Source organism: Myotis daubentonii, chromosome 3 (genome assembly GCF_963259705.1).
Source record: "Myotis daubentonii chromosome 3, mMyoDau2.1, whole genome shotgun sequence".
NCBI classification, from domain to species: Eukaryota; Metazoa; Chordata; class Mammalia; order Chiroptera; family Vespertilionidae; genus Myotis; species Myotis daubentonii.
In genome coordinates, this window is record NC_081842.1 from 130,318,243 (window position 1) to 130,343,095 (window position 24,853).

Below are 24,853 nucleotides of genomic sequence, written 5' to 3' on the forward strand. Positions count from 1 at the left end.
GTACATGGATTCTCTCTCTTTAGTACCTTATAAGGAACTTACATATAACAAGGGTGCTTATGTTGCTTGGAGTTGTGCTGTAACCTGAAATAATTTTTTTTTTTTTAGAAGTTGCTTTTCCAGCCATTAGTCAATGTGATTTGACTGTGGTTATTCTATACAAGCAGTTTGAGCTCATATACCTTATTTTGAAAATATTTTCTCCTCAGATATCTTATTTTAAATATTATATCTGTTCTGTCCTTCAAATCAGAGATTCAAAACTTAAAAATAACTACGGCTTTGAACTATTGGCTGTGCCCTGGAAATAATACCCATCTCTCTTTACAAGTGGGCAAGAAGGAGGTTATTTTCTACATCAAAAGCTAAGAAACCGGAGGTGAGCTATAGTATTAGGAATCAGATTCCCTCTGTGGGGCCTCATACTGGGGGAATCCCACGTGGTATTGGACAGGACTGAAATAAAGCAAACTCTAGTAGAACTGGAAACTTCTACTTTCAAAGCTGAACTATTTTTTATTTTTATTATTTAAAAAACTTTACAAATTTATCTCTTTATCAGTTTTATTGAGATGAATTGACATAGCACTGTATAAATTTAAAGTGTACAATGTGTTGATTTCATACATTCATATATTGCAAAATGATTATCACCATAGTGAGAAGGTTAACCCCTATTTTGTCAAACTACTGTTTGGAATTCTCTGCTATTTTTTAGGTGGCCTCTTATTCTAAAAAAATGACTTTGCTTTCTAGCCTGCTCTATCCTGCTTGAATACTGAGGAAGGTAAACTTAGCTGTCTGACCTTGTGGGCCAGAGACTAGGTATGCCCATACTCTCAATGCCCTGCCAGGTGTAGTTTTTAATTGGATAGAACTGTATAGTTTTCAAGGCCACCAGCGAGACAACCACTAAGCACACATAGGGCTGGATCTTTAATAAAAAGGGAAGTTCTGCTTGTAGCTCTGCTTATAATTTGAAGTCATTTTCTCTAAGCCCAATGTGGTGAATAAAGTGTGACTCCAAACTCTCTGAGCATTGCTTGATTTATTCTGGCTCTCTGTAACAATAGCATTAGCTAACACCTCCGTTACACAACCATTTCCTTTTTGTGTTGAGAACATTTGAGATCTACTATCTTAGCAACTCTCAAATATGTAATTCAATATTATTATATAATACCATGCTGTACATTAGATCCCCATAACTTTTATTCTTGTAACTAGAATTTTGTACCCTTTGGCCAGTATATTCCGTTTCCCGACCCCCAGGCCCTGGTAACTACCACTCTACTCTTTTTTCCTCTATGTAAAGCTGAATGATTTCTCTACAAATTGTACATGCCCTTTTGCTTGGTACTATTTTTATATACATCTATATTTATATTATTATTATATTAAACATTAATAACAGTATTATTATATATTATCATGTTATTATAAATTATTTATTAATATATTATATATTATTATTATATATATTTGAATATATATTTAAATATCTACATATATAATTATCTATAATAACACAAGTATAATATGCTATTAGACCGGATGTCCTTCCTTCCAGAAAAGCCACAGTGGGTGGGGGCCTCGGCAGAGGTGGCAGAGGCCCCTGGCCATGGCAGAAGCGGCACAGGCCCCTGGCCATACCACCGTTGGCCAGGGGCTAGGACCAAGGCCCTTGCATGAATTTCATGCATCAGGCCTTTAGTAGTATTATAAGTTTTAAACATTTTCTTACCAGCCTGTCTCAGCTATGCCAAGGGTAAGCAAGGAATGGGTGGTCCAGAAGCAAAGGCCCAGAGTGATAGAGGCAGTGACAGGTGAAGAGAAAGATCTTCATGGAGCACCTGAAACTCACACGAGTTGCAGTTGCTCAGTCACCTGACCCAAGGTGGTCTCCTTTCAGAAGTTCCTGGGGTATCAGATCAATGGGGTTCCCGTGTGTACTAGCAAAAGCATTTGTTTAAAACAATGTGCTTTGACTAAGTTAATTACAACTGTTTTTCCAATCCCTTGACATCCTTCCAGTTTGGAGAGGCAAAGAACACATCAGACTTTGGGAAGCTCAGATCCTGGGGAACTTCTGGGCACCTACTGGCTGTGAGGTTACTGATGATGGTCTGTCAGTCCCTCACCTGCTGGCCCAGCATCAGATGAAACAGGGGGTCACGTATTGTAAAAACCTATCCTATATAATAAAACCCTATTATGCAAATCAACTGAACGGCTGAGTGACTGGTGGAACGACCGGCTGCTATGATGCGCACTGACCACCAGGGGGCAGATGCTCAACACAGGAGCTGCCCCCTGCTCATAAGTGCACTCCCACAGGGGGAGCGCCACTTGGCCAGAAGCCTGGCTCAAGGCTGGCGAGTGCAGTGGTGGCTATGGGAGCCTCTCCCGCCTCTACAGCAGCACTAAGGAGCAGTGAGCCAAATGGTAAGGAGCAGCAAGCAGGCGGGGGGTAAGAAGCGAGGTGTCCTTAACTGCAAGAGGGATCCCTAAATGCAAGAGGGATGTCTGCCTGCCAGCTTAGGCCCGATCCCCAGGGTGATGGGGCCTAAGCCAGCAGGCAGACATCCCCTGAGGGGTCCCAGACTGTGAGAGGGTGCAGACTGGGATGAGGGACCCCCTCGTCTCAGTGCACAACTTTCGTGCATGGGCCTCTAGTTTTCAATAAACCTCCATCAAGATCTTCTCTCCTGCCAAGAGTCCAATACATATTTGGCTGATAAAAGTCATCAAATCAATCAAGAAAGGTAATGGTTGGCTATTTTTGAAAATACTGAGATCAGTTTGTAAGAAGAGTCATCAATCTTCATGTCCTGATTATTTGAGTTCAGACAAATAACCAGCAGAGTCTCAGGAAGCTTGGCCCTTCTCTGCCTGCGGGCTTCTCACCTCCCTTATCCCAGCGCTTCCACCATCAATCCCTGCACCACAATGGCAGGTGAAAGGCAGCAGTTATACCTGGAGGGAAACAAACCTCTGAGCATTTTTTGTTTGAGAAAAGCTTTTTCCCCCCAAATAAAAGCTGGTCTTGGAAACATAGGAAATGCCCAGATTTTATCCTAAAGACATTAAAAACAAAGTAGGAAATAAATGAGACTTCCAGTTCATCAAAAATGAAAACATTGATTTCATGTCTAAAGAAATTGAATTGTTAAGTTGTAAGTCCATGTTTTCTTTTGTGCTTCTCAAAAAGACTGAGTGCCTTAGAAGGGAATTTTTATTGTATTTTATGAGCATCTACTATTCAATGGAACAGAAATGGAACCCATTGTTGGAACACCACATAATCATACGGAACTAGTCATTCTAATGTTTGGCTTTGCTCTCTTGTTGTGAGAGCCACCCTAACTGGCTGTGTGTTCTGGTAGTCCATATGGGGGTTGGTGGGGGGAGCTCCTGTACTCAGGGCACTCTGACTCCCCAGGCTGTGTTGACTCATGTCCATCTTGGTGGGAATGACCAATTCTCATGCCAGTGTGAAAGAGCAAAAGAGAAAGAGAAAGCCAAAAGAGGCAGTGGGCCAGAGTGACATTTATCAGGCTCTGGTGACAGTGATCTGCGAGGCCTACCATGGCCTTCCTTTAAGCAGCCCTTACTTGGTGTTTTCCATTTGCTTCAGAGGCATGTACGCACATGCAGTGTGAATGTTTTCCATCTTCTTTGAACATCTGGGATATCTGAGGCCATTCCGTGGTTAAGTGCTGATTGGAACTGACAGTAATACGAAATCAGCTTTTTTAAAATGAGGAAAATGCTTGATTTGGAAGCAGCAGATGTAACTGAGTAGCTCTTTTCTGCTTGGTGAATCTCCCGAGAAGTGAACAGTCCTGAGGTCCATATTGAAATGGAAATGGTGGCCCCAACAGTCACAGTGACTCAAGATCAAGGTCCAAATTTGAGACTGCTGTTTAGAAATTGTGCCCCAACCTGCCTAGGAAGAGCATTCAATCATCTTTGTGCATGAAAAACAATTTAAGAGGCCGGCCAGTGCTGCTCAATGGTTGAGCATTGACCTAGGAACCAAGAGGTCACAGGTTTGGTTCCTGGTCAGGACACACGTTGGGACTTCAGGCTTGATCCCCAGTAGGGGGAATGCAAGAGGCAGCCAATCAGTGATGTTTCTCTCACATCATTGATGTTTCTCTCTATTCCTCTCTTTCTAAATATCAATAAAAACATTAAAAAACACTTTAAGAAATATATTTTTCTTATCTCATTAGATTTACCCAATCTTTCATTAAATTCATGAACACTGCCTCTCTTCCTCCCATATGCTCTCAAAACTCTACTAGGGATGCAAAATCCATGAGCTTAGCAGCTGGCATCAGCATCCTCTTAGGAGAGGTACAGAGCAGCTTCCCCTGAGCTCACACAGCACTTGGCCTATACTTTTCAAGGTTTAAAAAAAATTGTGGTAAAATAAAACAATTTATTATTTTAGTCTTTTTAAGTGTACAGTTCAGTGGCATTAAGTACATTAACATTGCTGTGCCATCATCCCCACCATCCATCCACAGAACTTCTTTTCAACTTACAAAACTGAAGCTCTATCCATTTAACATTAACCACCCTTATACCTTCCCCCCCCATCCCCCCCGTCCCCCAGCCCTTGGCAACCACCATTGTAATTTCTGCCTTTATAAATTTGACTACTCTAGGGACCTCATATAAGTATCTGACTTAATTTAATTAGCTTAATATCCTCAAGTTTCATCCATGTTGTAGCATGTGTCAGAATTTCTTTTTGTGAATAATATTCTACTGTATATATATATATACCACATTTTGACTTATACTTTTTATTTATTTTAATCCTCATTCAAGAAATGAGGATATTTTTCTATAGACTTTTAGAGAGAGTGAGAGGGAGGGGGAAGGGGAAGGGAAAGAGAGAGAGAGAGAGAGAGAGAGAGAGAGAGAGAGAGAGAGAGAGAGAGAAACATCAATGGGAGATATACACATTAATTGGTTGCTGGGAGCCGGTCCATGCTTGCTGTTTCAAGGGACCTGGCATATATGGCATACTTTTCTTAATATGTTTGCTCACCTTCTTGGCACTATGTGTTTTAACCAAGATCACCTCTGAGAAAGGTTGTTTCCCCAGGTAGGGATTTTCCCCTGAAGTTAGGGAGGGAATAAAACCCCTTAACTAAGTGCCAGGCGGGTAATCACTTTAACTATGAACAATCATGCTTAAGCTACATAATCTTTACTCCCTGGAATGGAGATAAGAAACGCCCTAACCTTTGGAATAGAGATTGATGGGATTGAATCAACTGGTATAAATACAGATGTAACAAGACAGAAAGGGACAGAGCTTAGAAGAGAACCAAGAAGACAGAACCTACAGACAGAGGAGCTTAGCTGGAGAGAACATGGCAAGAGATCCTGGACTGAACCTGACTGCAGAGGTTGGCAAGAGAGCCTGACTAGAACCTGGTGACTGAACCTGGCTGGAGAACCTGGACAGAACCTGGCTGAAGAACCTAGCGAGGGAACATGGCCACAGAACCTGGCTGGAGATCCGAAGCAGAACCTCTCTGGAGATCGAGACCAGAACTTGGCTGGAGATCCGGGCTAGAGATCCTGGCTAGGCTGCTGATCAACTGAACGTTGTCTCCGTGTCATTACTTCTTCGCCGACTCCGTCTATGCCTTTGGGAACCCCTGGACCCGCTGGGGTTGGACCCCGGCAATTGGTTGCTTCCAGCACATGCCCCGACAGTAGGCAGAGATCGAACCTGCAACCCCAGGTATGTGCTCTTGACTGGGAATTGAACCTGAGATCCTCTGGTGCACAGGTCAGTGATATAGCTACGGTGCCATGCCGGCCATGGCTTGGCATATACTTTTTAAAAAATGGGGTATGGTTGACATATCATATTAGTTTCAGGTATATCACATAATTATTTGATATATGTATTATATTGCCAAATGTTCACCACCATAATTCAAGTTAACATACATCACCACACATAGTTACAAAATTTTTGTGTGTGATGAGAACTTTTAAGATCTATTCTTTTAGCAAATTTCAAATGTACAACACAGCATTATTAGCTAGTGACCGTGCTGCACATTATATTGCTAGGACTTATTTATTTTAAAACTGGAAGTTTGTATCTTTTGACCACCGTTATCCATTTCACCCTGTCTCTATTCCCCACCTCTGGCAACCACCAATCTGTACTCTATATCTATGAGTTTCGTTTAAAAAAATTTTTTTTTAAGATTTCACTTGTAAGTGAGAACATACAGTATTTTCTTTTTATGTCTGACTTACTTCACTTAGCATAATGCCCTCGAGGATTATTCATATTGTCACAAATGGCAGAATTTCCTTCTTGTTTATGGCTGATTAGTATTCCATTGGATAGAACACTTGTGTATAACACATCTTCTTTATCTGTTTATCTATTGATGGATGCTTAGGCTGTTTTGATGTAATGGCTACTGTAAATAATGCTGCAATAAATGTGATGGTGCAGATTTGAAGTTAGTGTTTTTGTTTCCAGAAGTGGAAATACTGGATCACATGGCAGTTCTATTTTTAACTTTTTGAAGAACCTTCATACTGTTTTCCCGAACAGCTACATTAATTTACATTCCTGTCAAGAGTGCACAGACCTAGCTGGTTTGGCTCAATGGATCTAGCATCAGCCTGTGGAATGAAGGGTCCCGGGTTCAAATCCAGTCAAGGACACATGCCTGGGCTGCAGGCTGGATCCCCAGTAGGGGGCATGCAGGAGGCAGCCAATCAATGATTTTCTCTAATCATTGATGTTTCTATCTCTCTCTCTCCTCTCTCTTCCTCTCTGAAATCAATAAAAATAGATTTAGAACAAAAACAAAACAGTGCACAAGGGTTTCCTTTTCTCCACATTCTCTCCAAAGCACCTTTTTTCCTATCTTTTTAATAACAGCCATTCCAACATGTGTGAGGTGATATCACGTTGTGGTTTTGATTTGCATTTTCATGGCTTATACTTTTGATATAGCAATTACCAGCTACTGTTTCTTTTAACCTATGAACCGCATGGGGACAAAAAGAGGTCAATATATTTTTTAAAATAATAGTTTATTGATTTTTCAGAGAGAGAAGAAGGAAGTTGGGGAGGGGGGGGAAATATTGATATGAAAGCACAACATCAACCTGGGGCCTCCTGCACACTCCCCCCTGGGGATCCAGCCCACAACCCAGGCATGTGCCCTGACTGGGAATTGATACATGGGATGACACCTGACCAACTGAGCCACACCGGCCAAGGCAAAGACATCAAGGATTTATACTGTGAACCTATTCACCTTGGCATGTGGCAGGGAATTTAGCATGTTACTCAAATAGGCCTGCTAATTCAAACTTTACACACACACACACACACACACACACACACACACACACACACACACTCTCAATGTGTGTGTTGGGGGGGGGAGGCATGATAACTGCTAGCATAATAGTATGAGTGGAAGAGGATCACTTAGTCCTTGTCCTAGTAACAGACTGATTACTTGACTGACTGATGGGCTGATTAATTAATTCATTCATTTAACAACTATTTCATACACTTTGTACATGTCATTTTGCTAATGACTGAGGCCACAATGCAGACATAGTACTTGCCTTCATGTTGTTTTCACTAGCTGGGGGTTTGGGGGAAGAGATGAATTGCCAGATCCCTAAAGCAGATAGCTTACAGTTTCTTTAGTGTTAATTTCAAGGGGATATGTCCTGGTATGGCTGTCCAAGTTGAGGTGTCTCCACAGAGAAGCTGGTGGTCCACCCATAACCCGTGTGGAATGGGTCCAACCTCGTTCTGCAGTCTGAACAGCATCCTATGCATTCATTAGTCTTTTTCTAAGTTGATAGCAACTTAATTTTGAACACATTCCCAAGGTTTACATTTTTACTCCTCTGCCCATGTTATATTCTTGACAACACATTTTCTCTTTATCTTTTCCTTAGTTGCAATTTTATTTACTTTCACTTGTTTTGTCTTTTAACCTGGATATTTGCTTTATATATGATTGATTTGATACGTTTACTATATATTTAACTTTTCAAGTGTGCATGTATTTTACCTTTTCAAGAGTATGTTTTTTTTTATTAATTAGTGCCTTTTCTTTTTAGCTTAGAAAAGTTCATTTAACATTTCTTGTAAGGTTGGCTTAATGGTGATGAACTCTTTAAGCTTTTGCTTATCTAGAATACTCTTGATCTCTCTATCAGATATTAATGTTAACCTTGCAAGTAGAGAATTCTTGGTTGAAAATTATTTTCTTACAGCACTTTGAATGTTATGGCACTCCCTTCTGGCCTATAAAGATTTGCTGAAAAAAACATCTGAGGTAGCCTTATGGGGTTTGCCTTATCCTATATAATAAAACCCTAATATGCAAAGCGACTGAATGGCAGAAAGACCAGCAGAATGACTGGTCACTATGATGCACACTGACCACCAGGGGCAGACGCTCAATGTAGAAGCTGCCTCCTGGTGGTCAGTGCATTCCAACAGGGGGAGCACTGCTCTTCCAGAAGCCAGGCTCACAGTTGTTGAGCACAGCTGCAGTGGTGGGAGCCTCTCCCGCCTCTGCTGCAGCGAGCAGTAAGGAGCGAGGGGTCCCTGACTGCAAGAGGATACAGGCCAGGCTGAGGGATCCCCCCTCACCCCCCACTGCAAAAATTTCATACACCAGGCCAATAGTATGTAATAAGTTGTTTATCCATTAATGCCCTTAAGATTCTCTCTTTATTTTTAACTTGAACATTTAAAAAATATTTTTTAATTGATTTCAGAGAGAAAGGGAGAGGGAGAGAGAGAGAAACATCAATGATAAGAGAGAATCATTGATCAGCTGCCTCTTGCATGCCCCCTGCTGGGGATTGAGTCTACAACCCAGGCATTTGCCCTTGACTGTAATCAAAGCGGGACCCTTCAGTCTGCAGGCTGATGCTCTTATCCACTGAGCCAAACCAGCCAAGGCAACTTTAACATTTTAATTATGTGTTTTGGTGTGGTTCTTTTTGGTTTCATCTTGTTTGGAACTCTGTGCTTCCTTTACGTGGGTGTCTGTTTCCGTTCCAAGATTAGGGAAATTTTTTGCCATTTTTTCTTTAAATAACTATTCTGGCCCTGTCTTTCTTCTCCTTTTGGGACCCTTATAATGTGAATGTTATTCCACTTGATGTTGTCACAGAGGTCTCTTGAGGGAGCTTCTCTTTTTAAAGTTCTTTTTTATTTTTACTTTGCTGCTCTGTCTGGGTGTTTCATTGTTTGTCTTCCTACTCACTGATTTTTACTTCTACTTCATCCAGTTTGCTGTTGAACCCTTCTAGTGTATTTTCCAGTTAAGTTATAATTTCTGTTTTTTATATTTTCTGTCTCTTAAAGTTTCATGTTCATCTGCAGTTCAGTGAGCAATTTTACGATTATTACTTTGAAGTCTTTGTCAGGTAGGTTGCTTATCTGTTAAATTAAGGTACTTTTTCTGGGTTAGTTTTATTCTTTGGTTTGACCCATATTTGTTTCCTCATTTTGCCTGACTCTCTGTGTTTGTCTATATGTATTAGGCAAAATAGTCCTGAAGGAGTGACCTTGTGTAGGAGATGATCTGTGGGACCCAGAGGCACAATCTCCTCTTGCTACCAGAGCCAGGTGCTCAAGGAATCAGGTCTAAACCAGCATTTGGACATCCCTCTCATAATCCGGGACTGCTGTCACCCAACCGTTGCCTGCCTGCCTGCCTTATTACCCCTAACCATTTCTGCCTGCCACCCTGATCACCCCCTAACCACTCCCCTGCTGGCGTGATTGACACCTAACCACTCCCTTGCCAACCTGATCGACGCCTAACTGCTCCCCTACTGACCAGATTGCCTCCAACTGCCCTCTCCTGCAGGCCTGGTCACCCCCAACTGCCCTCTCCTGCAGGCCTCGTCACCCACAACTGCCCTCCCCTGCTGGGCTGGTTGCCCACAATTGCCCTCTCCTGCAGTCCTGGTCCCCCCCAGCTGCCCTCCCCTGCCTGCCTGGTTGCCCCCATCTGCTCTCCCCTGCAGGCCTGGTTTCCCCAACTGCCCTCCCCTGATGGCCTGGTCATCCCTAAGTTCCCTCCCTTGCATGCCCACTCACCCACAACTGCCCTCCCTCCCCTGCAGGCCTGGTCGCCCCCACCTTCCCTCCCCTGCCAGCCATCTTGTGGTGGCCATCTTGTGACCACATGGGGCAGCTGTCTTATGTGAAGGCGTGACAATCTATTTGCAAATTATTTCTTTATAATAAAGGGCTAGAGGCCCAGTGCACAAGAATTTGTGTACTCGGGTGGGGGGGGGGTGGCTGTCCCTCAGCCTGGCCTGTGCCCTCTCACAGTCTCAGACCCCTCGAGGGATGATCACTGCTGGTTTAGGCCTGCTCCCCGGGGGATTGGGCCTAAGCTGGCAATCAGTCATCCTTCTGGCAACCCTCGGGGGATGTCCACTTGCCAGCGGGAAGCAGACCTAAGATGCAGACTCACATCCTTAGTGCTGCTGAGGAGCAAGGAGAGGCTCACACCACCATCACCGCTGTACGGGCAGCCATCAGCCTGGCTTGTGGCTGAGCAGAGCTCCCCCATGTGGGAGTGCACTGACCACCAGAGGGCAGCTCCTGCATTGAGTATCTGCCCCCAAGTGGTCAGTGTGTGTCATAGCGTCCAGTCATTCCCAGTCTTTCTGCTGTTAGGGTCACTTTGCATATTACCCTTTTACTATATAGGATAGAGGCCTGGTGTTCGGGTGGTGGCCAGCTGGTTTTCCCTGAGGGGTGTCCTGGATCAGGGTGGGGGTCCCGCTTGGGTGCCTGGCCAGCCTGGGTGAGGGGCTGATGGCTACTTGCAGCTGGTCACACCCCCTTCAGGGTGGGGGTTCCCACTGGGGTGCGTGGCCAGCCTGGATGAGGGGCTCATGGCTGTTTTCAGGCTGGCCACACCCCCTTTAGGGTGGGAGTCCCCATTGGGGTGCCTGGCCACTCTGGGTGAGGGGCTGAGGGCTGTTTTCAGGCTGATCTGCGACTGAAGCTCCCATCAACTCCCTTTTTTCTTTTCTTTTTTTTCATTCTGGTATTTATTTACCTTCTATAATTGAAACTTTGTTGCCATCACTGGTGCTCCCAGCTCTGAGGCCGCGGCTGGCCAACAGCAGGTGTCTGGGGTTTGTTTGGCTTCTGTAATGGAAACTTTGTTGCTTTTTGAGCTGTTGCTTTTGGAGCTTAGAGCAGGCTGCGGCAGGCGGGGAACCTTGGCTTCCTCCATCACTGGAGCAAGCAAGCCTCCTGCTCACTTCAACTGCATGGCTGCTGCCTGCCATCTTTGTTGTCAGTTAATTTGCATATCTCTCTGATTAGCCAATGGGAAGCTTTTTGTCTTTTATTAGATAGGATAGATGTTCTGCACCACACAGCTTACACTTAATTTTATGCTGTTATTTTTGCAATTAAAGTATGTATGTGTTGTAGACTTATCTCTCCCAGTAGAGGTCTGGGACCATGTTATACTACCTTAGTGATTCTAACAGTCCATTAAATACTTTGTTGTATATCATTTGTTTCTTCTCTACTCTCATAACTTTGTGATCAAGTTTGTGTTGCTGCTAGCATTCTTTTTACAATTTGATGGCTGACTTTTTATTACAGAAATATTCAAACTTATCCTAAAATGGATGGAATTGTCTAATGTAGCCCTATGTACCATGACACAGCCTTAACATATGATCTTGTTTTATTCATTCCCCATTTACCACCTGTCTTCTCCTACCAGGTGCTTGGTAATTTTGGAAACACATCCCAAATATCTTTCATCTGCAAATACTTCAGTGTTTACAGTTTTTCTTAGTAATTTATCTCTGGCCAGGGCTTTTTCAACACTATATTCATTCTTAGTTTCATTGATATCTTATACTAGAGGCCTCTTGCAATCCGGGACCCTCCCGAGGGATATAGTAGTGTGTGAAGCAGCAGGCTGCTGGGGAGGAGTCCGAGCCCAGGCGGGCCCGGGCCACGCCACTCCCGCTCATCCTGGTTCCACTGCACCTGCTGCCGCTGCTACTCAGTAACACTGTTGCAACAGCGAGAGAGGTTCGGGCTGCCACAGCTGTGCTCACCAGCCATAAGCCCAGTGTCAGGCGCGCGTCAGCCAGCTGAGTGGCACTCCCGCTGTGGGAGTTCACTGACCACCAGGGGCAGCTCCTGCGTTTAGCATCTGCTCCCTGGTGGTCAGTATGCATCATATCTACTGGTCAAATGGTCAAACAGCTGACAGGTCGAACGGCCACTTAGGGTTTTATATGTATGGACTAGAGGTCCGGTGCACAAAATTTGTGCACTCGGGGGGGGGGGCGGTATCTTAGCCTGGTCTGCACCCATTTGCAGTTCAGGACCCCTTGGGGGATGTCCACCTGTTGACTTATGCCCACTCCCCAGGGGATTAGGCTTAAGCTTGCAGTCAGACATCCTTCTGGCAGCCAGGGAGCCCTCAGGGGATGTCCGACTAAAGGCTTAGGCACCCAAGGGATCGGGCCTAAACTGTTAGTTGGACATTCTTAGTGCTGCTACGGAGGTGGGAGAGGCTCCTGCCACCATCTCCGCATTGGCCAGCCATGAGCCAGCTTCAGGCTGAGTGGCACTACTCCTCGTCTGACCTAAACCCTAGAGATTAGTATTTCATTTTACAACTTTTTCTTGGTTTATAGGCAGCAGCAAACTCAGACCACACAGTCAGGCGTGCGAGAAATGTTGCTCTCTTTATCGTTTAGTAACCAAACCTAACTTCAACTTCAGCCTCCATTCTGCCAAGTGAAAAAACAAAAACAAAATATTATTTAACCTAGGTTCCCCACCCCCTTCTCTGGAGTTGTACTTCCATGTCAGACAGTTTATACCTCAGGCAGAGGTGCCAAAGAACCGAGCAGGGTCAAGAACATCCGGACCTCAGTCTTCTGTCTGGGCTGGCCCCCACCCAGCTGCCCTTGACCCTCACCTCAGAGCTCAAGTCCATGCTGATCCCTGGTATATTCTCCTCAACTGGGCCTTGAGGCCTCTTGAGTCCAATTCGCTCTCTCTCTCCCTCCCTGCCACCTTCTCTCTCTCACACAAAGAGCTGTTGGCTTTCTGGGGTGAGGTCCTCTGACACCTCCTCAGCCCCATTGCATGGACACCATCTTGGTACCTTGGTCATGGCCACAGAGCTGTGTGGCTGCTCTCAGACCCTCCATCTCCTGTTGCCTTAGGGAGTGGCTCAGCGGGAGGGGAGGGTCACAGTCCTTTTTACATGGCCGCCAACAAACACTCAGTGTTCCTTCCCTCTAGTTCTCCTTCTCCTCTTCACCCCAGTCCAGGCACGTCTATGTGCAGGGCAGGGGAGGGTGGGAGGCAGGCGTGTCTCTGACCCAGCACACAGGCTTCCAGATCCACTGCTCCCCCAGCAGGTCCTCCATGCTCTGTACCTCGACACCCAGAACCTACCCACTCTCAGCTGCAGGTCTTTGCCCGCAGTGGTTAAGTCTGTTTAGAGCAGTGGTTCTCAACCTTGGCTGCACATTAGAATCACCTAGGAATCTTTTTAAAATTCTGATTTCTGGGCCTCATCCTCGGGAAATTCTTTCTTTGTTACTAATGTTGTGGCCCCACCCCATAACAAAGAAACAGAATTTCCGGAGGATGAGTCCCAGAAATCAGAATTTTAAAAAGATTCCCAGGTGATTCTAATGTGCAGCCAAGGTTGAGAGGCTTGAAGTCAAGAAGTGCCTCTTTGTTCTCTGCTTTCTGGAGTCGGTCAGCGTGGGGAAGGTTCCTGCCTGGATTGGGGAGGGGTCTCTGGGTGTTAAGAATACCAGGAGGGTGAGCACAGTCTCCTCCTAGAGCTCCAAGATGGGAAAGGCAGCACCTCCTCACCTCTAACCCCAGGACGTTTCTTTAGAAGCAGAAGCCTCATCCTGTGCAGGGGCCTGTGCTGGCTGCCTCAGTTTCTCAGAGACAACGAATTTGATGAACGTCTATTCCCCACTGCACTAGCTGCTTCATTTGTTCGTTCTCGCATTTTCCATTAGCTGCTAAATCGCCCCTGTGGCTGCAAACCTGTTGTGCCTGACTCAGCCAGTGGGGAGCTATGGGAGCTGTGCAGGGACAGGGGAAGGGGGAGGGGGGCCCGGCCTGCAGAGAGGGTCAGTGGTGCCTGCTGAGCTGTCTCAGAGGATGTAGCTTAGGTTAGGTCCTGTCCTTTGGCGACTTTAGGAGGGGAAGCCTTGTCCTCCGCTCAGCACTTAGACTCAGGGACAAAAGCTCTCCTTGCTCTCTGGCCTCATAACTCAGTGGATCATAGTGGGATGCGGCAGGCAGGCGGCTTCTGCAGCTGCACATGGGCGCCGGCCCGAGGTTTCTGTGGGTGCATATGGGCACCGGCCTGCAACCTGGGACCGGATCAGGTCATGGGCAGCGGGCAGGCGGCTTCTGTGGCTGCACACGCTGTGGGAAGGCCGCTTCTGCGGCTGCACATGGGTGCCCGCTTGCGGCCCTGACCGGATCAGGTCATGGGCAGTGGGCAGGCCGCTTCTGGGGCTGACACATGGGGGCCTGGATGGCAGCTGGCAATGGCGACTCACACAGTCCCGCCCTGCCTGCAGTATGCAAATTAGCCACCATCTTGGATGGAAGCTCATTTGCATATGGTGCTGATTAGCCAATGGGAAGCTTGTCGGAGGTATGGTTAATTACCCTTTTTGTCTATTATTAGATAGGATAATTTTTGTTTGCTCTGACTTAGAACCTGAACTTTGACTAATTTCAGTAAAAAATTTATTTTTAGTGTAGTTACTGTGCATAACATACTGCTGTGGGTTATGTAAAGATAATTGCACACAGACCCCACCCTTAAGGAGATATTATAGTTTAAGAGGTAAAAAAGATGTTTCAAAACGCAAATTGTGGTAAGTGCTAAAATGAGGTGAGATCAAAGTGTGTGGGTGGAGGGATCAATTTTTTTTAAAAGGGAAGACTGGTATAGGCTTCATAGAGAAGATAGTATTTGAGAAAAGGGAGAAGCAGAGGGGGGTAAGTAAATGTCTGTGTATAAGCTCTTTCTATGTGGCGGCTCTGTGGAAACCATGTCTAATAATATTTGGTTTCACACAGCTCACATAGAGCTACTGGGCAGAGAAACAGGGAAGTGCTAGAGCTGAATTGGAATTCAGGTATGCGTGACTCGTGCCACTCCGAGGTAGGCCTTCTCCTATCATAGATTTTCCACAAGAGAGTATAGTGGAGGAGTGGAAATTGTGGGTAAGGGTCTTCCAGGTGGAAGAACTAGTGTTCCTAAAAACAAATAAAAGTATGGGAGTTTTCCAGGGATCCATTAGTAATCCAGGGTGGCTAGAACTTAGGGATTTTGAAGGATCATCCAGTAGGAGATAAAGCTGACTTCTATGTGGAATAGTAAAATTGTGGAAGGGTTCCAAGGCTTTTTAAGGAGTTTAGACATTGTTCCATTTTACTTCAGGAGCTGTTGAAAAGTTCTTTGAGGTGGGGAGAAAATCAGTCAGACCTGATCCATAGTGTGTGTCTCTGAGGTTGCCCCCTTTTCCCCATACCTTCCTCCTTAAAGCTTTCCTAATAAGGCACGCAGGAACCAACTGTAACCTTCTGTTTCAGTTTCACCTAAATTGTGGCCAGACCCTGTGCTTGACGATGCGATAGGATAAATAGGAAGGAAAAAAACTTTTAAATGGTTTTTAGGTGAGTGACCTACAGGCTCACTGGGTATGTATCTGTGAAGTGACTGTGTGTTTCAGGTTTTGTCTGTCATCTTCAGTTAATTATAAGATTCTTTAGAAAGAGTTTTACTTGTAAATCTCAACCAGACAAATAAATTGCAAAACTGAAAATAGTACAAAGAACTGCTGTGTGTCTTTTATACAGATCACCATTGTTAACATTTTGCCCCATTTGCTTGTCATTTGTACTCTTTATCGTTACATTTTTTGCTGTCTCTATCTGTACCTTAATTTTTTCTCTGAACTGTTCATTATGATCCTTTATCCCTAATACTATTTCCTAAGAATAGGGATATTTTCTTGCATAATCATAAGATAGTTATTAACTGTAGCAAATTTAACATGGATATACTTTAATCTGCCATTCATATTCCAATTGGACTTGTCTTTTTAATGTTTCCTAAACTGCATACATCCCACAGTCCACTGTATCATAGCTTTTAATAAATATTTAATTGTCAGTAGTGATTATTTCTAGCATTAAACTTAATTTTTTTCTTTATTGAATAAGATATTACAAATGTGTAATTATCCCCCCAATGACTCCTCATCCCACAATCCTGCTCTCACCCTCACCCCCTGTTGTCCACATCCATCACTTATGCTTATATGCATGCATACAAGTCCTTTGGTTGATCTTTCCCCCTCACCCACACCCTCCCCTGCTTTACCTCCGAGTTTTGAGCATCTGATTGATGCTTCTCTGTCTCTACATCTGTTTTTGTTCATCGGTTTACGTTGTTCATTATAATCCAGAAATGAGTGAGAGCATGTGATATTTATCTTTCTCTGACTGACTTATTTCACTTAGCATAATGTTCTCCAGCTCCATCCATGCTGTTGCAAATGGTAGGAGTTCCTTCCTTTTTAGAGCAGCATAGTATTCCATTGGGTAGGTGTGCCAAAGTTTTTTAATCCATTCATCTGCTGATGGGCTCTTAGGCTGATTTCAAATCTTAGCTATTGTAAATTGTGCTGATATGAACATAGGGGTGCATATATCCTTTCTGATTAGTGTTTCTGGTTTCTTGGGATATATTCCTACAAGTGGGATCACTGGGTCAAATGGAAGTTCCATTTTTCCTTTTTTTGAGGAAGCTCCATACTCTTCTCTACAGTGGCTGCATTCTCACCAGCAGTGAACGAGCGTTCATTTTTCTCCTCATCCTGGCCAGCATTTGTCATTTGTTGATTTGTTGATGATAGCCATTCTGACAGGTGTGAGATGGTATCTCATTGTCATTTTGATTTGCATCTCTCAGATGACTAGTGACTTTGAGCATGTTCTCATTGTCTCTCAGCCTTATGTATGTCCTCTTTCAAAAAGTGTCTATTTAGATCCGTTGCCCATTGTTTGATTGGGTTGTTTACCTTCCTTTTGTTAAGTTGTATGAGTTCCCTATAAATGTTGGAGATATACCTTTATCAGAGATATCATTGGCAAATATGTTCTCCCATGCAGTGGGTTTTCTTGTTGTTTTGTTGATGATTTCTTTTGCTGTGCAGAAGCTTTTTATTTTGATATAGTCCCACTTGTTTATTTTTCCTTTAGTTTCCATTGTCCTAGGAGCTGTATCAGTGAAGAAATTCCTTCAGCATATATCTGAGATTTCGCTTCCTGTGGATTCCTCTTGTAATCTTATGGTTTCCTGTCTTACGTTTAAGTCCTTTATCCATTTTGAGTTTGTTTCTGTGTATGGTGTAAGTTGCGGGTCTAGTTCACCTTGTTGCATTTGTCTGACCACATTTCCCAGCACCATTTATTGAAGAGACTGTCTTGACTCCATTTTATGTTCTTGCCTCCTTTGGCAAATATTGATTGAGCATAGTGGTTTGGGTCAATTTCTGGGTTCTCTGTTCTATTCCATTGGTCTATATGTCTGTTCTTGTGCCAGTATCAGGTAGTTTTGAGAACAGTGGCTTTGTGATGCAGCTTGATATCTGGTATTGAGATCCCTCCTACTTTGTTTATCTTTCTCAGCATTGCAGCAGCTATTCAGGGTTTTTTTGTTATTTTTTTTTCCATATGAATTTTTGGAGCATTTTTTCGATATCTGTGAAATATGCTGTTGGTATTTTAATGTGGAGTGCATTGAATCTATAGATTGCTTTGGGTAATATGGACATTTTGATGATGTTGATGCTACCAATCCATGAGCACGGTATGTTCTTCCATCTGTTTATGTCTTCCTCTATCTCTTTTTTAAATGTCCTGCAGTTTTCTGGGTAGAGGTCTTTTACCTCCTTGGTTAAGTTGATTCCTAAGTATCTTAATTTTTTGGTGCAATGGTAAATGGGATTGTTTTTTTAAATTTCTCTTTCTGTAAGTTCACTGTTGGCATATAAAAATGCCATAGATTTCTTGGCGTTAATTTTGTATCCTGCTAAATTGCCAAATTTATTATTATGTCTAATAATTTTTGATGGAGTCTTTAGGGTTTTCTAAATATAGTATCATGTCATCTGCAAATAATGACAATTTTATTTCTTCTTTTCCAATCTGGATGACTTTTATTTCTTCTTCTTGTCTTATCACTTTGGCTAGCACTTCCAGTACTATGTCGAACAGGAGTGGTAAAAGTGGGCATCCCTGTCTTGTTCCTGTTCTTACGGGAAATGGTTTTAGTTTTTGCCCATTGAGTATGATGTTGGCGGTAGGTTTTTCATATAAGACTTTTATTATGTTGAGGTATGATCCCTCTATTCCCACTTTGCTGAGCATTTTTATCAGATAAGTGTGTTGGAGTTTGTCAAATGTCTTTTCTACATCAATCAATATGATTATGTGATTTTTGTCTCTCCACTTGTTTATGTGATGTATAACATATATGGATTTGCGGATATTGTACCAGCCTTGCATTCCTGGAATAATTCCCACTTGGTCATGGTGTATAATCTTTCTAATGTAATGCTGCATCCAGTTTGCTAGAATTTTGTTGAGGATTTTAGCATCAATATCCATCAGGTATATTGGCCTGTAGTTCTCTTTCTTTGTGGTGTCTTTATCTGGTTTTGGGATTAGGGTAATGCTGGCTTCATAGAAAGAGCTTGGAAGTGTGCCTTCCTCTTGAATTTTTTAGAATAGTCTGAGAAGGTTTGGCTTTAGTTCTTCTTTGAATGTTTGGTAAAACTCCCCTGTGAAGCCATCTGGTCCAGGGCTTTTGTTTGCTAGAATCTTTTTGATTGATGTTTCAATTTCATCAGTAGTTATTGGCATATTCAGGTTTTTTGATTCTTCCTGGTTGAGTTTTAGAAGCTTGTATTTTTCTAGGAATGTGTCCATTTCATTGAGGTTGTTCAGTTTGTTGGAGTAGAGTTGTTCGTAGTATTTTTTTACAATCCTTTGTATATCAATAGTGTTAGTTGTTACTTCACCTCTTTCATTTCTGATTATGATTATTTGGACCCTCACTCTTTGTTTCTTGGTGAGCCTGGCTAGAGGTTCATCAATTTTGTTAATCCTTTCAAAGAACCATCTGTTGGTTTCATTGATCTTTTGTATTGTTTTTTTGGTCTCTATATTGTTTATTTCTGCTCTGATCTTTATTATTTCCTTCCTTCTGGATACTGTGGACTTTTCTTGTTGCTCTGTTTGTCACTCTTTGAGTTGTAGGGTTAGATCATCTATTGCCAGTTTTTCTTGTTTTTTGAGGTAGGCCTGTAGAGCTATGAACTTCCCTCTCAGGACTGCTTTCATTGTGTCCCATAGATTTTGGATTGTTGTGTTTTCATTGTCATTTGTTTCCAGGATGCTTTTTATTTCTTCTTTGATCTCTCTGGTAACCCAGTCATTGCTTAATAGCATGCTATTTAGCCTCCAAGTGTTTGATTTTTTTTCAATGTTTTTATTGTAGTTGATTTCTAATTTTATGCCATTGTGATCTGAGAAGATGCTTATTATGATTTCTAGCTTCTTGAATTTGAAAAGACTTTGCATGTGTCCTAATATATGGTCTATCTTTGAAAATGTCCCATGTGCACTCGAGGAGAATGTATACTCTGTAGCTTTGGGGTGAAATATTCTGAAGATGTCAATTAAGTCCATCTGATCTAGTGAGTCATGTAGGATTGCTGTTTCTTTGCTGATTTTTTGTTTAGAGTGTTTATCCAGTGGTTTCAGTGGGGTATTAAAGTCCCCTACTATGACTGTATTACTATTGATCTCTCCCTTGATATCTTCCTGAAGCTGTTTTATGTATTTGGGTATTCCTGTATTGGGTGCATATATGTTTACCAGAGTTATATCTTCTTGTTGAATTGCTCCCTTTAGTATTTTGTAGTGACCTTCCTTATCTCTTGTTATGGCCTTTACTTTGAGGTCCATTTTGTCAGATAAAAGTATCGCAACTCCAGCTTTTTTCTCATTTCCATTAGCTTGAAAAAATTTGTTTCCATCCCTTCACTCTCAGTCTGTGTGATTCCTTTGTTCTGAGGTGGGTCTCTTGGCGACAGCAAATATATATGGGTCATGTTTTCTTATCCATTCAGCTACCCTGTGTCTTTTGATTGGATCATTTAATCTATTTACATTTAATGTTATTATTAAAAAGTACTTGTTTGTGGTTATTTTTATTCTTAATGTTTGTGTTTCTTCTTGTCTTTTTGTTTCTTCTTTTTACAGCAGTCCCTTTAGCATTTCTTGCATTGCTGCTTTGGTGGTAATAAGATCTCTTTGCCCTTTGTTGTCTCTGATGCTCCTGATTCCACCTTCAATTTTGAATGATAGCCTTGTTGGGTATAGTATTCTTGGATTCATTCCCTTGCTTTGCATCACTTTGTCTATTTCATTCCATTCCCTTCTTGCATGGTGTGTTTCTGTTGAGAAGTCAGATGATATTCTAATAGGAGATCCCTTGTGGGTAACTTTCTGTCTCTCTCTAGCAGCCTTTAAGATTCTTACTTTGAAGTTGGTGTTTGCCAATTAAATTATGATGTGCCTTGGTGTTGGTCTTTTGGGGTTCATCTTGTTTGGCACTCTATGTGCTTCTTGGGCTTGTGTAGTTTTTTTCTTGCCAGTATCAGGGAAGTTTTCTGTTATTATTTCTTCAAACAGGTTTTCTATTCCTTGCTTCTCCTCCTCTCCTTCTGGTATCCCTATTAAGCGAATGTTGTTTCATTTTGCGTTGTCCCAAAGCTCCCTTAGGCTCTCCTCTGGCTTTTTCAGGTTTTTTTTGTCCAGTTGCTCCTGTGTTTGTGTGTTTTTTCTTACCTTGTCTTCTAATTCGCTGATGCGGTCCTCAGCCTCTTCTAGTCTGCTGTTTAAGCCTTCCATTGTGTTCTTTATTGCAGCTATGTCATGCTTCATTTCCTCTTGGTTCCTTTTCATGTTGGTGACATTCTCATTCAGCTCCTTATAATTCTCATTGAGTTGTGTGCATTTGTCATCCAGCCGTTTGAACATCCTTATAACCATTACTCTGAATTCTTTCTCTGATAAGTTAGTAGCCTCAATTTCATTTAACTCCCTTTCTGGTGATTTCTCTATTTCTTTCCTTTGTGGGTTGCTTTTTTGTCTTCCTATGTTTTGCTGTAATGCTTTAATTGTAATTCTGATTGCTTTGCTACCCAGTTTCTTTAGGGTGTGGTGCTACTGGTGTGACCTCTCAGGTCTCCTGAGTTTGGTAGTCTAGTGTACTCCCTACTTGGGCTATTTGGGTTCTCTTGATGTAGGCCTCTGAGCTGGAAAGGCACAACTGAGGTGTCTAGAAGTCAGCAGCTGTGTAGGGCGTGTTCCAATTTTTGCTGTCTTATGCCCTTGATTGAAATCATGCTTGCCCAGCAGGGACTCACAGTGGCACCCAGGAACCATCTATTAGGGTGGTGGGGCTCAGGAAGCCTGCGTTCTGGCAAAGAGTGACTGTGGTGTCCAGAGTTCTGTCATTGTGGGGTGGGTAGACTCAGCTTTTGCTGCTGCCTCCGTGGTTGGAAACACGCGACTCTAACAGCAGCTCACAGAGGCACCTGTGGTGTGTTTGCCAGCAGGGTGTACTGACACACTCTGAAGGGCCCTGGCACTGAAGCCACTGTATTGCAGTGTCTGTGGGCAGGTATCCCAGAAGAGGGAATTCAGAGTTTCTACAGCCCAGCAGTGCAACCCTGTTTGTTTATGTGCATGAGCAGCAGGGCTGACAGCGGAGCCCCAGGACTGCCTGTGGATCGGTGGTCTTGGGAGACCTGCACACTGGAAAAGCATGCACCTGTAGTGTCCAGAGTTCTGCAGCTGTGGGGTGCCGAAACTCAGATTTTGCTGATGCACTTGTGGTGGATAGGCTCCCGTTCCCCCTAGTTGCACACAGGAGCACCAGCAGTGAGTTTGCTAGTTCAGGCACACTGAAGCACTCTGAAGGGCCCTGGCATGCTTTGGGCAGGTATCCAGGATGGGTGGATTCCGAATTTCTACTGCCCAGGGGAGTGCATCCCTATTGTTTCAAGATTGGACCCAGCAGAGGCTCACCAGGGCTTCCCCAAAGTGTCCTGTGGATAGATGGGCTGAGGGGCAGTGAGCAACTGTGCTGGTGCAGTTCACAGGCCCAGTTCCCCTGCTCTGAGTTCTGAGGCACTCTGTGGGGCCCTGGCACTTAAGTTGCACAGCTGGGTGTGTAGGGGCAGTTATTTGGGCAGAGGGAATTCAGAATTTCTACTGGGTGGCAGTGAGCCTGTGTCTGTACAAAACCAAACCCAGCTTAGTCTCCTGGTTACTCCTAAGAGAAGTCTATAGTGTGGTGTGCCTTGGAGACCTGTGTGCACTGGAGATGTGCAAACTTTCATGCAGACAATGTTGGAGGTCTGCTGCTGGGGAGGGGGAGGCTGCACTTACTGCTGCTCTATGCATGTGGCTCCTTTGGCGCAGAGTCCCAGAGTCTGAGGGTGTGGCTGCAGGAGTTTTTCTGGAGGGGCTGCTGGTCATGCGCAGTGTCCAAGGCCTGTCTGGGTGGTGGTGCTGCTGAGTTCCTAGAAGAGGCCACTCTCCCCTTTAAGATGGCCTGGGGTCCTTGCCCAGGTCTGGGAGTGCCACAGTGGTGGTAGTCTCTCCATGTCCCAGAGAGCCTGGTCTGTCAGCCTCTGCTGCTCCTGCAGGATTTAACTGTCCCTCACTCACTCACACACCACACATCCGCACACTCTCCATTCATCCCCTCCCTCACTCACTTCCTATCCCTCCCCTCCGACCTGTCAGCCACCATCTTTCCAGTCTAAACTTAATTTTTTGAATAGCTTTCTTATCTGAAATTCTGTGCTTATCTCTTTAAGGTGATTCGGGATGTGATAAATGTGCACATGGAAGAACTCAGTAATAATTGGCAAGAAGAGCAGGAAAAAGCAGAGGATGATGCTGAAAAGTATGTCATTGTGTTTATTGGTGAAAATATTCTCTCTTTAAACTCTTATAATCATTTAAGTTTTAGTATTTCCAAGGGCATCAGTAGCACACTAGAATTCATCAGAGCACTTGCTGTTTCTCATCTTTCCTCAGCATTATTACACCAGAGCTGTAAAACATGTTATAAAAACGGTGTCTCTTTGCCCTCTTATGTGACTTGTAAGATTTCACATACTTATTAGATCCTGTATCGTTGGTCTGATGCAGAACATTACTTTAGGCTGGTGCACACTGGAGACCAGTGAGGAAAGCGAACTGATGGGTGGCCCTGTCTGTTTCAGGAGAGAAGAAAGGCGATCAGCTTCAGTAGGTTCCCGGCAGTCTGGTGGAAGCTATTTGGATGCTGAGTGTTCACGGCATGGAAGGGATCGGAGTCGGAGCCCACATAAACGAAAAAGAAATAAAGATAAAGACAAAAATTGGGACTCAAGGAGGAGGAAAGAGAGGTAAGTCTAACATTGTATCGTCCAACAGTGAATTGTTTACCTTAAGGTAGAGTTTCTTAAGTCATGTGTAGGTAGAGAGTTAATCGTGTTAAAAAGGTGTTTGCTTTTTCCCTGCTTCTTCCTTCCTCCCTTCAACTGTCCCTCTCTTTTTTTTTTGTTTTCTTCCTTTGCTAATTCCTAAGGTGTAGGGTGTATAGTCCGTTGGTGAGAAGATCCAAACTTTAATAGCAGTCAATTTTGCCCTGTTAATGTCCCTGATAAAATTTTGATAGCTGAGAGATATGAACTAATGCCGAAGTAATAAATTAAAAGCAGTTGAGGTCCATCCTATATTTCAGCTGCTTACTGGGCATCTTCCTAGATCCCATGTTCAGTAGGGCTTTACCTGAAGCCATCTTCTTCTCAGCCTGTTCCTCTCTCCCAGCATTCCTATCCTGGTTAATGAATGACCGTCCTTTGTTCATCTGAGCCAGAAATCAAGGAGTCATGTTAGATACTCCTTTCTTATTCCTCACTATCCAGTCTTAATTGCTGTCAGTTCTACCTGAAGACCTCATTTACCCCTCCTCTTCCTCTGTCATGATTGCTGTCCATCTGGAAAAGGATGGTTGTTTTCCTAATTGCTCTACCTGTCTAGAAGTTTGTCCCTTACGGATTCATCTCTACCCTGCTGCCAGAGTGAACTTTCACCTCTTACAGCTCTTCAGTGGCAAAATTCATATTCCTTAGAATGGCTCTCAAGTCTCCAGGATCAGGGCCTCTGCCTACCTATCCTTGTATTTTGCCACTACCCATGAAATAGGTAGCTAGTGCTTTAGCCAGCCCGAATTGCTAGTTTCTTATCCACACTGTGCTACATTTCTTCCTTGCCATGTCTTGTTCTGCTGCCTAAGGCCTGCTTGGTAAACTCTTCATCTTTTAAGACCCAGCTGAGTCATTCCCATGAAGCTGATCTTTTCCATTTTGTTCCCTGTCTACCTGGCACATGCTTAATCATTACTCTCCTTACTAGGCTGTGAGCTCTGCGAGGGCAGGCCCATGTCTTATGTAGGATTTATGTGCACAGTGCTTGTCTGATAATGGGCTCGCAAATGATGCCTTCTCTCTCCAGGGCCGCTGGTGATCAGGAAGTTGTAAGGCTTATTGGTTTAATAATTTTACTTATTTTACTATCATTCAGTTCAAAAATTTAAAGCTAGCTATGATTTAG

The 24,853-nt window shown here is 43.5% G+C and overlaps 2 long non-coding RNA genes across 2 annotated transcripts in view; one reads left to right on the forward strand and one right to left on the reverse strand.

Moving 5' to 3' along the window:
* The window catches only part of LOC132230701 (uncharacterized), a 351,439-nt gene that overhangs the window by 86,445 nt on the left and 240,141 nt on the right, over positions 1-24,853 (reverse strand). The gene's annotated exons all lie outside the window — the stretch shown is intronic.
* The window catches only part of LOC132230700 (uncharacterized), a 69,096-nt gene that overhangs the window by 42,430 nt on the left and 1,813 nt on the right, over positions 1-24,853 (forward strand). The window contains exons 3-4 of the long non-coding RNA XR_009451914.1: positions 23,068-23,156; positions 23,479-23,643. This is a non-coding gene — a long non-coding RNA (uncharacterized LOC132230700). The remainder of the gene's footprint in view (positions 1-23,067; positions 23,157-23,478; positions 23,644-24,853) is intronic.